This window comes from Myodes glareolus, chromosome 14 (genome assembly GCF_982192425.1).
Source record: "Myodes glareolus chromosome 14, mMyoGla1.1, whole genome shotgun sequence".
Taxonomy (NCBI): Eukaryota; Metazoa; Chordata; class Mammalia; order Rodentia; family Cricetidae; genus Myodes; species Myodes glareolus.
In genome coordinates this window covers 25,075,950-25,089,554 of record NC_142039.1, presented here as the reverse complement: position 1 = coordinate 25,089,554, position 13,605 = coordinate 25,075,950, and positions in this window count along the sequence as shown.

Sequence of the window (13,605 nt, the reverse complement as noted above, 5' to 3'; positions counted from 1 at the left end):
TCAGAAGGAGTGTGTAGCATATAAACCGTTTTTATCTGAGTCATAGCTAAATTTGCCATGCAGCACACTGCACAGCTTGGAAATATCTCCTTATATGGCTGTGGAAATATGCCATGCTCTTCTGCCTATGCCCTCATAGCAGACCAGTTCCAAATGCCTCTCCGGGTGTGGTGCAGAGCCAAGGCATGATTTCAGCTACTTTCCTCCAGACCCTGAGTGGACACACGAACATCCAGATCCCAAAGTGGGTGGTGGGCATTAGCCCCAAATGCTTCAGATCACATTGGCATATCATTTTGTAGGTGGAGACTGCTCATTTGTTCCTGGTTTCCCAGACCTGAAAGAATCACACAGACTATATTATTTAAAACACTGCTTGGCCAATCACTTAGGCATATTGCTAACTAGCTCTTATATCTTAAATTAACCTATTTCTATTAACCTGTATATTGCAACATAGTTGTAGCCTACTGGTAAGTTTCTGTCTGGCATCCAGTGACTGTCTCCTATGGCAGTTACATGACTTCTCTTTGACTCTGCCTTCTTTCTTTCAGCATTTAGTTCAGTATTCCAACCTAGCTTCTTTATTCATTAACCAACAAAAGCAACAGAAAGACTTCCCACATCAATCATTTTGTGTAATTTATTTTAATAATTTTCTTTTTATAAAAACATTCTTTGAAAATTAAAATTTTATTTTATTGCTTTAGCTTATAAATATAAAGTTTGTGTATTATATTTTATGTTAAAATTAATGGTACTCATATCTTAAAACACTTATCAAATTTCAAAAAGATCATTCTCCCCAATATACTTTATATCTTTTATATTTTGCAGCTTTTAGATAAAACCAACTTCAATTTATCATAGCAGTGGATGCTTACCTATGCTTTAATCAACTAGCAGAAGTATGCTGCTTAACCAACTGCTAATATATTCTACTGCTTCAAGTGATAATATCATTGGAACATGTCTGTGTCTGTGGAGAATACTGTGGACTTGCGGAGTGGATCTGCTTATTTTGACTGTCTTTCTCTATTCTTATTTTTTAAAAAAATCTTATTTTACATACCAATTCCAGTTCCCTCTGCCTCCAATTCTCCCACACACACATAGCTCCTCCCAACCCCACCCTACCCACTCTTCAAAGAGGGTGAGACCTCCCATGGGGGAGTCAACAAGTCTGTCACATCGTTTGAGGTAGGACCAAGGCCCTCTCTGCTGTATCTAGGCTGAGCAAGGTATTCCTTCTATGGAATAGACTCTAAAGAGCTAGTTTATCCACTCGAGATAAACACTGGTTCCATTGCTAGTAGCCCTGCAAACTACCCAAGCTAAAGAACTCTCATCCACTTTCAGAGGGCCTACCTCAGTCTTATGCAGGTTGCTCGACTGACCATCCCAAGTTAGTGAGCTTCCACTTACTAGGGTGAGTTGTTTCTGTGGGTTTCCTTATAATTGTCTTGGCCCCTTTGCTCAAAACATTACTCCTTCCTCTCTAATATTGGCCCAGTTCGGTCCAGTGCTTAGCTGTGCAAATCTCTGCATTTGCTTACCCTGGGAATGAGAAGTAGACAAGATCTTCTTAGTAAATTGGCAGCATAGAGGGGAGGGGTGAGTATGGTTGGGAAGTGAGGAGCAGAGAAGGGGAACAGGGAGGAGAACAAGAGAGATCTGGAAGGTCAATTGCATGAAGGACAGAGAGGGAAGGCAAGGAAAGAGATACCATTAAAGAGGCATCCAGTTATGAAGTTAGCAAGAAACCAGGCACTAGGAAAATTCCCAGGAAGCAACAAAGATGACCCCAGCTAAGGATCTAAGCAAGATTGAAGAGGGTACCTTAACTGACGGTACCCTGACTGTGATTTTTACCTGATCCTTAGTTCTGAGCCCACAAAGCTTGGCTTCACTAGCGGCTGCAGCTTCCTCTAAATATCTGTAATTCTCCGGCAGTCAACAAACTAGTCTCATAAAATTGTTTTCCTGACAGGGAAAGATGAGCAAGGTAGTTTCTGTTTCTGCCTTTGTTGGCCTGATATTCTATTTATTCCTCCTTCCTGTCTTCCTTCTACTGTTTTCTTTTTTTTCTCCCCTCTTGCTCTCTCTGTGTATGTGTGTGTGTGTGTGTATCATGTGTGTCTCTCTGTGTGTGTCTATGAATGTCTGTGTAGCTTGGGATCAGCCCCATGTTCTTAAGAATGCTGTATATTCACTACTTCTGAGAACAATTCCAGTGTTTTTCTTCTCCTTCCCTTTCTTCTCTGGCTTTAATGTCTATCCTAATTCTACTCCTTTTCTTAGCAGACTGCCAACATTTTAGTTTTTACTGAACTGACAAATTCAAGTACATATTTTAGGCTTTGGACTGAGCATTTAAGTACATTAATAAAGCAAAACAAAAGAAAATCACTTTCTTAGTGATTGCATTTATTGCATTAGTTTTTTTTAAAGTAGTTTAGACTGGGATTTGCCTATTACTTCAAAAATAATAAATACTTAAATGAATGGCTCTCTATACTGGGAAGTCAAACAAGGTTCTGAAAGGACATAAAACTCTTACGCTTGAGCTGTCAGCAAGCTGTGGTTTATGTTGCTGTGTTGACCTTTGCCTATTTTAGTGATATATTTGCTGTCATTGTTTTTGTTTTATTTTTGATTGATACTAACTATAGACAGCATATATGATGCCAAATTGCTCTTTTTGAAATTGATTTCATTTGTCAAAAACCTACTTGATGTGACACAGCCTTCTTTACTCTTTCCCTAACTCAATTTCTACAATATAAGTACACAGTGCATTGTGTAGGTCAAGCATCTCAGTTGGGCACGTTGAGTGTGTGTTGGTGGGGACATTCAAATCTTTTGTTTTAAAACATTTGTTTAACATTTAATGCAATTTATTTTGATTGTTCTTTTGTCTTAACTCATCCCAGATATATCCACCCTTTTCTTCTACTACAGTTTTGTGTGTTCATTTCTCTTAAAGCCATGGAGACCAATTTATGCTGCCCATCTAAATCTTGATCATGTGGCCAGTCACTGGACCATAATCAATATACCTGGAATCACACCCTTAAAGAAAACGGACTGTCTAACTCTGAACAATTATCAATTGCATATAGCTTCTTCACTGGGAATGAGGTTTCATGAACCATTACCACATCTTTGCTGGGATTTTTTTCTGTCTTAAGTTTGCACAAGTCTTGTGCATGTTGTACAGCAAGTAATGTGTATATACTTCATGTGACTTTGCTCGTGTTCTGCACCAGTAGAAAAACTTCCCTCTTCTAGAGTAATTTTGCCTGCTTGTGCCTCTTTCCACTGACCATTTGTTCTCTCTTATTCACCTAGATGCATTGAGCTATGGAAGATTTGTCTACAAAACTTCCAAAAGCAAAAAAAAAAATTCTCTTCTTCAGACGAAACCACAATTGTTTATTTCTGTTCAAAGGGGTCTTGTGTGCTCTGACATCTGAAATGTATGTTTAAAATCTATGTGCACTCTGCTATGGTGAGCTAAAAACAATAAAAAAAAACCAATTGTGGGAAGACCAGAAAACTCATAAAGCTTTTGTTTTGTGCTGTACCTTTCAGTGGAATAAGTCCATTGTCTTCTCTTTATACCTGTTGTGGGAGCTTAGTCTTTGGTTATCATGATGAATGCTCTATGACTCTTCTGTCACATGATAACACACTAGGACAAGCATTACTCATTCTATTTAACAGATGTATTTGAAGAGCGGACACATTAAGTAAAATTCCCACTATCTTAGAGCTTGTAATTTAGAAACTCAAGTCTTTATCTAATGACAAGTTTAAGTTCACCAAATCTACTCCATCTTGAAATAACATAAAATACAGAAAACCAGTGGTGATGGAAGCAAGTACTTCCCAGATTCTTCAAGAATCTTTATTTTTCTAAATTCATGGTTGCTTTCTTTGGTGGAAATACATGCAGGTATTTCAACTTTATAAACTTGGGTTGAGTAACTATCATAGGCCCTATTCTCAGTGAATTATCATGGCATGTACAAATATCTCAAGAAGTAAGATTGCTTGCTGCTTTTAAAGATAACTATAAATTTCAATTCCCAGCACCTATATCAGGCAGTTCACATTTGCCTATAAACTAAAACCCCTTCATGGCACCGTGATTCCTGCACACACACACACACACACACACACACACACACACACACACACACACACACAAGATTAAAACAAATCACAAGTAATTATCAATTCTTCCTTCTCTTTCATCTTGCCTACCAGTGAATTCAACAATTAGAATGATTTCTGTTTGTACTGGAAATACCCTCTATATTTCATATCCAATTTCTGGTATAATACACAGTTCTTTCCACTGTTCCTGTGACTTTTGATGATTCCAACAAGAGAGAAAATAGAAAACAAAAAAGCCATACTTGAGATATTTTAAAAGTATATTTGCCTCCATACATAAAAGAACATTTTAATTGACAGGTTCATCTGTGACACTGTGCTATAAAACTCAGTGATATACTTGGTACTTTTGTTATAAGTTGAATTCTAGTTTTCAATCATTATAGTCTGGAAAAATATCTCTGATGAAGGTTAAAGTATTAAGTCATAAAGGTCATCATGTATAATCTCTATAATTTGATAATTTAAAACGAATCATAGTCATTATAGCACTTTTATATCCAGGAGACCATAGTTATAATTCTGCATATGATACAGATCTGTTTCTTTAAATGTCAATTCAAAAAAAGATAAAGGAAAAAAAACAGGGTGGTGAGTGCTACATGGTGGTTAGACTGGACATGCTCAGTTATGCAAATAGGAAAAAACTTCTACAGGGAATTGATCACTGAAAATAATTAATGATGAATATGTACAGTAATTTGGATAGAAACTTCAGTCTTGCATTTCTAATAAATGGTACATCCTTTAAATATAACTTAGACATTAAAATAGATTGTTACTCTTACCATTAAGATTTCCATAATCTCACATACTTGAATACAATTACTTTTTCCTTCCTGCCACCTACAGTCATATTAAAAGGTTTTGAGTACTGTGAAATAATATTTCTTTTCAATGTTGTTTGTGTGATAAAGAGTAATAAGGTTTGCAAATTACACCAATTTCCTTCTAAAAGCATAGTAGGGAAATATTTATTGATTAATGTCAGTTTTTATTATGATCAAATTACTTCCTATATTCTAGCCTTCAAATTCATTATTCCCAACTCCTACTTAGAGAAGATCTTCCTGAGGACAGAGATGAGAACAAGTAAAAAGATATCTTGATTGAGGGAGCCACTGTAGGGTTAGCTCTAGAGAAATTGCCAGGAATCCAAAAGGATGACCCAAGCTAAGACCCTAACAAATGGAGGAGAAGGGGCCCGATCTTGACATGTTCTGTAGTCAGACTGATGAATATCTTAAATATAACCATAAAACCTTCATCCAGCAAATGATGGAAACAAAAGCAGAAACCCACATTGGAGCACTGGACTGAGCTGCCAAAGTCCAGTTGAAGAGTGGGAGGAGTGAGAATATAAGCAAAGAAGTCAAGACCATGATGGGTATACTCACTGAAACAGTGTATCTGAGCTAACGGGAGCTCACTAGCTCCAGGTGGACTGGGAAGGAGCAAGAGGAACAAGCATAGGACCAAACTAGTCCCCCCTAATGTGACTGACAGTTGCATGACTGGGGCAAACTGAGGGGTCACTGGCAATGTCAACAGAATTTATCCCTACAGCATGTACTGGATATTTGGGATCCTATTCTCTTTGGATGTATACCTTGCTCAGCCTATATATAGTAGGGAAGGCCTTGGGCCCTCCACAAAGCAATGTGTCTCACCCTCTCTGAGGACTCAATGGGGGTGAGGTGGTAGGGTGTGTCGAGGAAATGGAAGGGAGTGTGAATTTGGATTGGTATGTTTTTTAAATCTAATTAAAAAAAAGGAAGAAAGAAAAAAAATAAAGATCTTCCTGAAGCATAGAGATACTGCCAGCTTCTGAATTCTATCATGGGGTTAAGTAACATGTTAGAGTCTCTTTCTCACCTCTTGTCTCCCTATATGTCTTCAAGTCAACACTTCATTCTGTCAAATGCATAGCGCAAGTGTTATTTGTGTTGCCTCCCCAAGCCCCAGCTTACTTCACCACAGTGCTAGGGATCTGGGCCAATGGTGTGTTTTAAAAGCAGATGCCTCCAAATCAAAGGCAGTTCTAAATAGGCATTTCACTAGGGTATATGCTTCAGTTAATTGATACTTCCTCTTTAAGCCTAACAAGTCTCATAGAAAAATATTAACACAAAAGTGAGACGGCGGATATCAGACCACTTGTCAGCCCCCCAAAAACAGTGAATCTGACAATTAAAAGGGGGGACCATGAAAAACAAGCATAAGAAACTTCTGACTCAATGTACTCAGCAGTTTGAAACTGACATCTCTTCCTGAAGGTTATTGAGTTACAGGAATTGAGCATCTGTATTAGAAATATGTAGGCTGGAGAGATGGCTCAGTGGTTAAGAGCATTGGCTGCTCTTTCAGAGGATCTGAGTTCAATTCCCTGCAACTATATCATAGCTTATAACTGTCTGTAACTTTAATTTGTGGGGATCTCATATCCTCACACAGACACACATGCAAGCAAAATACCAATGCACATAAAAATAGATGAGTAAAATAATATTTTTAATAAGATATACATTAATTCTGAGAATGAGCAGCTGACAAGAACCCTAGAAGAAAGGAACTTACTCCAGCAAGTCTGCATTGTGAGAACTTCATGAAGGTTTTGGAATGACTTTAATCTCCTCATGCCATTTCTACCTTCAGGACTGTCACATGTGAGTGTGTGTCTGTGCATGTATGTGCATGTGTGTGTGTGTGTGTGTGTGTGTGTGTGTGTGTGCGTGTGTGTGTGTGTGTGTAGTTATGAGTATACATGCGAGGTTAATTAAGGCAGAAATTAATTTTAATTGTTGTCTTCAATGGTGCACCATCTTAATTTAGGGGTCAACTCTCTTCAACAAATATGAAGCTCATGAATTTATGAATTTGGCTAAACTGCCTGGGCATTGACCTTCTGGAATTTGCCTTTCTCTGTGCCACCTTTCCTGGAGTTATAGATTTATGCTCCCACCCCTGGCTTTATATGTGGGTGCCAGTAATCTGAACTCATGTCTCATATTTTCACAAGAGATACTTTACTGACAGAACCATTTCTCCAACCCTAGGATATGACATCTTAAAGCATAAGAGAACAGGATGGTGGAGATGGGGAAGAACAGAAAGGAAGAGCAAGGAAAGAGACATCTTGATTGAGGGGGTCATTTGGGGACTAGCAAGAAACCTAGTACCAGGCAAATTCCCATGAACCCATAAGGATGACACCAGTTAAGACTCTAATCAGTAGCAGAGAGGGTACATGAACTAATCTTCCCTTGTAATCAGGTTGATGACTACCTTTATTGTAATCATAGAATGTTCATCCAGAAATTGATGAAAGCAAATGGAAAAATCCACAGCAAAGCACTTGGTTGAGTTTCAAAATTCTAGTGGAAGAGAGGGAGGAGCGAAAATATGAGCAAAGGGGACAAGACCATGGTGGAGATACTCACTGAAACAGCTTTCGTGAGTTAATGGGAGCCCACTGACTCTAGATTGACAGCAGGAGAACCAGAATAGTACCAAACTGGCCCCTGTGAATGTGGATGACAGTTGTATGACCGGGATAACAGTGGGTCCAGGATTTATTCCTAGTGCTTGAACTTACATCTTGGAGCCCATTCCCTTTGGAGGGATACTTTGCTCAGTGTAGATATAGTGGGGAGGGCCTTTGTCCACCCTCAAAGTGATGTACTAGACTTTGTTGAGTCCCCGTGGGAGTGCTTACATTCTCTGAGGAGTGAATGGAGGGTGGTGTGTGTATATCAGAGGTGGAGTGAGAAGTAGGAGGGGAGAGAGTGGGAACTGGGATTGGAGTGTAAAATTAAAAAAATATTGTTTTTTTTAAAAATTAATAATCTAATTTTTTTGAAAATATGTATACATAGTTTTATATACATCATGTCACAGAGATATGTCTCAATTTTTAATCTATATTTCCAACTTAAGGAGGAAGACACTATAGAATGTAGATTGCAGCTTCTATTTCCATCTTTTATGGATAGAAGGTTAAAATAAATTTCATGAAATATTGATTTTATTTAAAAAGTAAAAGCTTGAGTTTCAGGAAAAATCTGATTATAATGACATGACAAAATTACAAGGAGATAACACATTTCACATTTTTAATTTCACCTAGTTGGGCTGCTGTGAGCTTATCTCTGCAAAACCATCATCCTATGCATTGAATCAATAACTGTTAAGCATCCATCATGCTCTGGGCATTGTTCTTAGTGAATGGATATATCATGACCCAGTGCTTGAAGAGAAGAATTAAGATCAGTTTTACAATACTGATTTTGATCTGAATGCTGTTGTGGTTGCTCAAAAGATATGATTTGACCAAAGTCAAAATAGTGAAGGTTTTTTCATGTAGATGTCTTAGAAAAATATAAAATATTACATGTTTAAAATAGTATATGAGCTATTCTGATGATTAAGAAGTATATAACATAGAAAGAACTCAATTATAAATCTTCAGAAAACAATATATTTTAATTTCATGTGCATTAGATTGATTAATGTATTTATAAGAGTCAGGCCAGGGTCTTGAAATCACGAATTCCATCCCCAGAACATATGCTTTAAAAGGTCAGTCATGATGGCGCATACTATCTAGTTCAGGAAGCAAAGGCAGGTAGACTTTGTAGAGCACTGATTGCAGCTTCTCCTGATTGTGAGTTCCAGAGCAGTCAGACTGTGAGTTCCAGAGCAGTCAGAGACACTATTAAAAAAAAAACCTGACTAGCACTTGGTTGCATGGTTTCCTTCCAGCCTCTACAGCCTCTATATGCATACATGCACAAGTTCATGCAGATCCCCCCACCACATGTGTACCTGAACTTTCATGAACATATACATAGCAAAGAAATATTCCTAAATAGAGCAAAGAAATATCCCTAAAGTCAATTAACTTTCACATATATTAAAGAGATGAACTGGAACATCAAATTTTGTGAGTAAATACATGAAATATAGCAGGATTATCAGTGTCTGGGACACTCAGGCTCTAGGTGCTCCTCTCTTAACCACACTTGTCACTCTTGAAGAGGCTGATGCAGGCTCTTTAAGGGTCAGAGGTCACCCTGCCTGTGTAGAAAGACCACCTTTAGGAAAAATAAAATAGCACTTGTAGCCCTATATGTTCTTTATATTTTAATGCTCATATACTGTTTCTGACAGTTACTAAGATGTTTATTTAAGATACATTAATGGTTGCAACCTTAGCAACACTCAAGTGCTTTGTATATGAAAGAAAATTGTTAATTCATGATATTTATGACATAATTGTTTAAATTTTGCTAATAGAAACATAACGCATGCATTTTTCCTGCTATTTCAGGTAATTTCATAGAAATTTGAAATAGAAATAAAAAGTGATGGCTATTTTTATCTGCATAGTCAAATTTGTTGTCTGATGTGATGAACACAATTTAGAGGAGAAGTCTGACATTAGTCATGGACTTGTCTCAAAAAAGACTATGTAATTACAAACGGAACCAGCTTTGAAGGTGAAGTATTGTTGCTTGACAAAATTATAACACAATGACGGGAACTTACCAAGTCCAGAAAATTTTCCCTCGAGATCTGAAGGCGGCTACTGGGCGAGAATTTCAGGAGGATGACAAATGGGGAATTCCATGCAAGCATGGTGTGACAATGGACCCAAGGGACCGGCATGACCGTGTGGGGCAAAATAATGGCAGATTGAATTGCATAGTTAGTACAGTTCAGAAATTATGAATCACTTTTCTTACTAACAGTTGTGACTGGCAAGGAATGGTGAAGCACACCTTTAGTTCTAGCACTCAGATAGAGGGAGAGGGATCTCTGTGAGTTTCAGTCCAACTAGACCTACATAGTCTCAAAGAAAAATTAACGAAAATTAGAAATAAAGGAGTAAGTGGCCATAAAAGACAATAATCAATGGGATTTTAATCTTTAAAAGTAGCATTTTGAGTATTTTGGAGAGATGTTCAGACTGCAGAGGTAGGAAAATTTAGAGAGGGTAGTAAGGTAAATGTGCACAGTCCAGCCCTAAACTGAAGATGTAACGGTTGCAGTCAAAATAGCAGAGGGTTGAGTGACATCATGGACAAATTTGAGAGATTTATGGGAGAAACAAATCGGTAAGTCTTATCTATGGCAAGAAATGGAAAGGGAGTCGTGAAACGATTGATGCTGTCTATCTTGTGGAACAGAGTATGGAATGGTGTTATTATGCAGGAGGGTTCTGAAGTGGTGGCAGTAGCCTTCTTGCATGAGCTTACAAGAATTTCTGGACCTCTAATGGTTTAAACGTCAGAGAGAATAATATATGTAGATATTTCTAAAACCTTGGGACTACAATCCAAGGGCAGTTACATTAGCAACAATATTACATCTTATCCCAGCTAAGATCACAGAATGAAATGAACACACTCTGCTTGGTCTCTCAGCATTCTCACTATTCATCTCCTTTCTACGTCAAGAACAAGCTGACCTATTGCTCAGATATTCAGTTTCCTAGTAGATGAAGGAACCCTAAAAATAATTCAAAACACTAACTTTTGTGGAAGAATCAGCTTTTGGTTGTTTAGCCTAAAACAATCTGCAAGGGTGCTACTGACTTTTACTTCATTAATATAAATGCAGATCACTCACCTATGGTTCTAATTAGGGAAAAGAAACAAATATTTGAAGACCCCCTCTATGTTAAATGTAAAACTTAACTCCAACAAAGCATTTTGAGGTTTGGAAATTTATTAAGAAAGAGTAAAGAACAGCATGTAAGAAAGGAAGGTTTCATTTTGAAATAGAACAGTTGGCAACAATGGGAAATTTAGCAAGGTTTTTGTCAATATAGTTCCCCATGGAGCTCAAAGTGCTGCTTAATGTCTCTCACAGAGTCAACAACTCTGCCTTAAACGTGGCAAGTTTCTATATCCACTGCATCCATAGTCCTCCCCAGGATGCTCATTTATGACCCTCTAGCAGGTAGCACTTCTGCAGCCATCAGTGAAGTTCACATAGTGGGTGATCCAGTTGGGTTCAAATAAAAGATTATTCCCTTCTGTAGTTATTTACTCAACCATTATAAGGGAACCCAAAGGGAAATGACAACCCGTTTCTTCTTTTTAACAGGTATTCTCTTTTTTATTGATTTTATTAAGCTATGAATATCAGTATTTTCTTGTATGTGCACTGCATGCTTGTCTTGTGTTTCCATGGGCCCAAGGGTGTCATCAGATGCCCTGAAACTGTAGTTACAGATCATTGTGAGCTGTTGTGTAGGTGCTAAACATGGGTCTTCTGGAATAGTAGCAAATGCTCTTAAACCACTGAAACCCCACTAGCACCACAACTTATTCTGAAGAATCTAGGGAAGAAATAGATCTGAGGATAAATGGATTCTACCTTTAAGAGTAATGTTTGGGAATGGGTGCACATTTTTCTGGTACATAGGACATACTAGACTGTTCAACTCATGACAACAAAGAAAGAAGGAGACACAAATAGGTATCAAAAGTATACCCATTGTCACCTTGGTCTGTTCAGACTACTCCTTTTGCCAGCTTCTTCAGCTGTGAACTCACCATGGATCAATCCATTGCTGAGGTCATCATCCCCATAACCCAATTACCTCCTCACAGTAATCTTTTCTGTAAGAGAAAATTCATATCCCAGTTATAAAACAGCTGTCATGTGGGAGATATTGCAAAGCTACACCAATATTCACTGAAAAGTATAAACAGAATCCACTTTCCGATTATGATTACCAATCAAACATAGTAAAAATGTCATAGTGTAAGAAATGTACTGCTCCACAAGTTGTATGGTTAAAGGTACCACTGCCAGTTCCAGCATATTGCAAAGCTTTGATGATATTTCAAGAATATTAGTAGCTAGAGAAAGCCACCATATCTTAAGGTGTATGGCCAGACTTCTGCTTTAGTGCAGACCAGACCTCAGATCAGTTCCAGGAGTTCCCTTGAGTTCAGTTGGTTGTCTGTAAAATGATAGGCAAAATGGAGCCTACAACCTGAGACCATTATAAGCTTTAGCTGAATTAGTAAGTTACTGTACTGAGCAGTCTGGTCTAATAGAAATGCAAGGAAATGAAGTCTAAATTTCCCATGAACCATAATAAACAGTGAAAACTTAGCTGCTAAATGAATCTAATAGACTTAGATTTGCTGTGGGACAATGATCGTGTACTCTGTAAATATTTGTCTGTTGCATTGGTTTAAAAAAAAAAAACACTGATTGGCCAGTAGCCTGGCAGAAAATATAGGTAGGCTGACCAGGGAGGAAGTAGAGGTAGGGCAATTAGAACAGAAGAATTCTGGGAAGAGAAAACAGTCAGTCTGTAGTCATCACAGAGGAAGCCAGACAAGATGAAGCAAGATGAGAACATCTCACTGATAAAAGTTACAAAGCCACGTGGCTAACACAGACAAGAATTATGGGCTACTTTAAGATGTACGAGTTAATAAGAAGCCAGAGCTAATAGGCCAATCAGCTTATAATTAATGCAGACCTCTGTGTGTTACTTTGGGATGGAATGGCTGCAGGACCGAGCAGGACAGAAATCTCAGGCAACAAAATGGTGCAAACATGAACAACTGAATCCACTTAAAATCTGAGGGAGCTTGGGAAGTAATTCTAGACACAAAGGAACAGAGTTAAGCATGGTTTCTGGGTAGCAGCATTTTCTCAGGTGGCTATGTTTACTAGAGACAAGTGTGTCTCATTTAAAAGAGGTCCTGTCTCAGCTTTAGCTGCAAAAATGCTGCAGTTCTTTTAAGAGGCCCTGGCACCAAACACTTATGTTTATGAATGACTGACAGCATGCTTCTTGGTGGTTGCAGGGACCTTGAAACTCCACAGCATTGTGGCAATAAACACAGCTCTGACATGTACCTCTGCCAGGAGGCTAGACTCTCAGAAACCCAAGGAATGGGGTGGATCCAGCCATCAAAGCCACGGCTTTAATCCAAGCCATATTGCTTTACAAATTAAAGACCCATGTGGTCAGAAAAAGAGAGATACAGAAAGATAGTTTCAGATGAAAAAGCCTCTAAACAGTTTACAGTGTGTTTAAAATATATGTAGGCTTATGAGAGAAAAGAAAGAGGATAAAGTCCTTAAAATAAAAAAAAGAAAGAAAGACCATAGTTGGGTGTGGTGGCATATACCTTTAATCCCAACACTTAGTGTGGTGAGTGATGGAGGCAGGAGAATCAGCTGGAAGCTCACAGCCCATCTAGCCTAGAGTACCTGATGCAGAAATATCCACTTCAATAAGGTGGAAGGTAAGAACTTACGCTGGAAAGTTATTCTCTGACCCCCTCATGTGTGTCATGGCATGTGCTTGCCTATACTTACACACATATACACACACTGAAACAAAAACTAAAATGTCAAGATACAGATGATCCTTTGTTTTAAATCTGA